Genomic DNA, 4620 nt, shown 5'->3' with positions numbered 1-4620 from the left:
CAATCTCTTGACCTCGTGATCTGCCTGCATTGGCCTCCCATAGTGCTGGGATTACAGGCGTAAGCCACCTGTAATGGAGGCTGCTGGCTCATCTTTGCCTCCCATCCCTGCTACTTTGACTGGTCTAAATTTTGTATTTTTTTAGTAGAGATGGGATTTCACCATGTTGGCCAGGCTGGTCTTGAACTCCTGACCTCAGGTGATCCGCCTGCTTCGGCCTCCCAAAGTGTTGGGATTGCAGGCGTGAGCCACGGCGCCCTGCCCATTCTAGTTTATTTCATTCATCACACTTACCACACTCTGTGATTCCTTGCTTAATATGTTTACTTGTTTACCATCCACCTCTCCTGCCAGAATTAAGCTCCCCGAGGGCCAGGTTCTGTCTGTCTTGGTTTTTGCAGCGTCCCCATACCTGGCGCAGTGGTTGGCATGTCCCTACTTGTGATGTGTGCAATAGAACATGCCTTTGCCAGAGCTCAGGGTGTTGCTGGGGTTTTGCTGAAGTTTTCCACTTTTCTCTGCTCGTGGTGACTTAGAGGTCTGCAGGCACTTCTTTGAACGTACTCTTACTTGCGCTATGCCTTGCAGAAGTTCCTTGAAGCCTCTGAGGCCTGAGTGGCAGTTTTCTTCTCATGTCTAGTGCAATCGCCCTCTACTTCCATACTCTTCGTCATTTCAGTGACAACTTGGAAGATGGGGATTCCTGGTACAAGATTGGAGAGGCATAAAGTGATACAGCAGTGATCGCTCTTTGGAGATGGTGCTCATAGTCTCATCATCCATTCATTCTATAAATATTTATTTATTGGCAGGGGCTTAGTTCACTCTCTTGAGCCACTCTCTTTGGCAAGTTCCAAGTCCTCGTATTGACCCGTCTACCGCATTTGCCATTGCGACTGCTCTTTCCTGTCTGGGGCTTTCTCCGCCTTCTTGTTCCTCAATGCAGTAGGGGAAGATCCTGTTCCTTCCTGGTTCGCCTTCTTCCTCTTTGACATCACCTTTCCCTCTTCCTCAGAGATTCCCCTCCCTCCTCCAGTATACCACAGGGTGCAGTGGCCCACTTATCTACCTTTGTCCAGCTTCTTGTCCCAGGCCTCCACTGGAGTCAGGAGTCACACTAATAGACATAAAACAGGGGCCAGGCACAGTGGCTCACGCCTGTAATTCCAGCACCTTGGGAGGCCAAGGAGGGTGGATCACGAGATCAGGAGTTCGAGACTAGCCTGGTCAACATAGTGAAACCCTGCCTCTACTAAAAATACAAAAATTAGCCTCCTCCACTGCCTTTGGTTCAGTTATCTTCCACAGAGGCTGGTTCTCAATTGTGCGCGTGGAGTCAGAGCACATCCCTGTGCTTTAGCAATCACATTTCAAACTCAGCACATGCAGAGTGAAGGTCGTTTCCTGCCCACACCCTTGCTCCTCTCGCTTCCTCTCTTTCCCTCAGCATTTCCCTGCCCCTCATCCAACTTGCAACCAACTCTTGAGGGTTCTACATTCTCTGCATCTCTCTGGGACCCTACCTCTCCATCCTGGCTACCCTTGCCTTAGTTGCAGCTGGCATCATGTTGTTTTTCTTTTCCCCTGAGACGGAGTCTTTCTCTGTCACCCAGGCTGGAGTGCAGTGGTGCGATCTTGGCTCACCGCAACCTCTGCTTCCTGTGTTCAAGTGATTCTCCTGCCCCAGCCTCCCGAGTAGCTGGGACTACAGGTGCGCCCCACCATATCCAGCTAATTTTTGTATTTTTAGAAGAGACAGGGTTTTACCATGTTGGCCAGGCTGGTCTTGAACTCCTGACCTCGTGATCCACCTGTCTCAGCCTCCCAAAGTGCTCGGATTGCAGGCGTGAGCCACCATGCCGGCCCATGTTTTACGTCTGTTAGTGTGACTCCTATCTTCTTGCTTCCAGTTCTTCTCTCCTTTTACCTCCTCCATGCCTCCTTTAAATGATCTCCCTATAATATAGCATTGTCAGATCACTCTCTGACTTCATCCTTTCAGTACCTCAATACCTTGAACGCAGGATTAAGTCCCAAATTCTTGTCATCAGAGACCCTTCATGGTCGGGTCCCGCCTGTCTCTCCAGCCTTCCCTCCATCCCTTGCACCATAAACTCCAAGTCTGCAGAACTGTTTGAAGGTGCCCAGTGTGCTCTACCCTACCACACTGTGCTGCTTCCTCTTCACAAACATGTCTGTGTTTGTTTGCTAGAGCTGTCAAAACAAAGCACCACAGCCCGGGTGGTTTAAATAACGGAAAGTTGTTTCTTCCCAATTCTGGAGGCTGGAAGTTCAAGATCAAGGTGTTGGCAGTGCTGGGTCCTTCAGAGGCCGCTCTCCTTGCTTGTGGACGGCATCTTCTCCTGGCGTCATCTCTCTGTGGGTGTCTCTGTGGGTGTCTGTGTCCTAATCTCCTCTTTTTTTTTTTTTTTTTAAGATGGGGTTTCACTATGTTGGTCAGGCTAGTCTTGAACTCCCGACCTCAGATGATCCTCCCGCCTTGGCTTCCAAAGTGCTTGGATGACAGGAATGAGCCACCATGCCCGGCCTAATCTCCTCTTCTTATGAAAACACCAGTCCTACTGGACCAGGGCCCATGCTAATGACCTCATTTGACTTAATTACTTCTTTAAAGACCTCTCCCCAAATACGATCCTATTCCGAAGTCGTGGGTATTAGACTTCAATCTATAATTTTGAGGGGATCATAATTCAGCCCATAACACTTCTCCCTCTGCCTAAAAATGAACGTCATTCTCACATGCAAAACACATTCGCCTCATCCCAACAGCCCCCAAATCTTAACTCTTTGCAGCACCAACTTTTAAGTTCAAAATCTCATCTAAACCCAGTATGGGTGAGGCTCCAAATATGCGTCTTCCTAAGGCACAGTTTCTCTCCAGCTGTGAAACTGTGAAACCGGACAACAAGCTACATGCCTCCAGGACCTAGGGGTAGGGCCAGCATAGAGAGAAATCGGAAAGGAGAATGGGGTCATGCATTAGGGCACTTCCACGCGTGCATTTATGAGGTTAACTCAACACAGAATAGCCTCCCTTGACTGAAACTGGAAGATGCACTCACCATTTAATGTCCACTTATCAGGGTGCCCATTTGGGAGCCTCTTTCTCCTCTGTGCTCCTCTGTACACCCCTCAATGTATTTCTGCATCTCAGCGCCATCACACTCACCACATCTGTTTGTGGGCTGACTCTCTTCCCTACCACACTACACACCTCACGACTTTCAGTGCACGCTCCATGAGTAACTATTACGCACAGAAACCCCAAGAAGGGGCTTTGTTGTTTTGTACATGCTGTGTCCTCGGAGCCTAAAACAAGTCTGGTACGTGGCAGGTATTCAACAAACATCTGTTGAATCCACATGGGAATACAAATAAACACAAACCCCAAATGTGTACCATGTGCGCATTCTGGATTCTGATTTTCTAGGAGTCTGAATCTACGCAGTTTCTTCAAGGAGAGTCCAAGGGGACATCGACACACTCCTCCTTCCCCTCAGTGGCCAGACACCAGCTGAGCAACTGTCAGATGTCTCCGGGTCTCCTGATGACTCACTGAGTGCTTTCTTTGGGAGGAGTGGGAGGAGAGGATGGTTGGCAAAAATAACTGCGGGCACTTGAAGCGGCATCAAGCCTCTGTCGGCGGGGAACAACGGGGGCGCATCTGAAGGTTTCTCCCAGGCAGGGCGGGCAGCTCTCTATTCTTCAGCACCGGAGGTTCTCCTATGTGTTTAGAGACTTAGACAAACGTAGAGTGAATGGAAGAAAACAGGCATTGCTCCCAAGCAGTCAGCTGCTCGTGTCACATGTGAAATTCTGTATCAGCTGTGAAGGAAACACACAGGAAGGGAGCTCAGAGAGCACTGTTAAGGTGATCATTCTGTGTGTTTGTGTTTTGTTCTTTAAAAAGCGCTTTGTGCTTTGTACTTTATCTCATCTGATGATCACATCAGCCAGGTCAGAAGGGCACTTTCACAGAAGAAAAAGGCTCAGAGAGAATGACTGACTTGCTAGAGAGGATCCTTAGAGCATGATTCTCAACATGTGGTCCGAGGACCAGCAGTGTCACCACCACCTGTGAACTTGGTAGACACCCAAATTCTGGGTCCTTCCCAGATCTGCAGAATCAGGAGCTCTGGGGTGGGGCCCAGGAGCCTATTGTACAAGGCCTCCAGGTGATTCACACACATACCTGAGTTTGAGAACCCCTGACGTAGAGTCACACAGGTAGCAAGTTACAGATACTGGGCGAGAACCCAAAGACATCCTTGGGTACTATCCTTCAGTGAATGACTTAGTAGCTCACAATATCTCTCAGGACAATCTATTGCAATATGAGTTTACATTTTGCTATCACTTCTATCTCAGTTTATGAAGTCCTGAACAATCGGGTTCTGGCTGCACCTCCGGCCTCCCTCCCACTCACTGTGCTGGGGCCACACTGTCCATCTGTGTGTCCTTTAGACACAGCATGCCCTTTTCCGCCCCAGGACCTTTGCATATACTATTTCCCCTGCCCAGAATGCCATCCCTCCTGGCTTGATTCTTCTCACTGTAGGTCTTAAGGTAGTCATCCTCTCTTTAGAGAGGACTTTAGGA

Source organism: Sapajus apella, unplaced genomic scaffold (genome assembly GCF_009761245.1).
Source record: "Sapajus apella isolate SASKATOON/1434 unplaced genomic scaffold, GSC_monkey_1.0 scaffold12, whole genome shotgun sequence".
Taxonomy (NCBI): domain Eukaryota; kingdom Metazoa; phylum Chordata; class Mammalia; order Primates; family Cebidae; genus Sapajus; species Sapajus apella.
The sequence above is the reverse complement of the archived record's forward strand: the minus strand, read 5'-3'. Positions refer to the sequence as shown.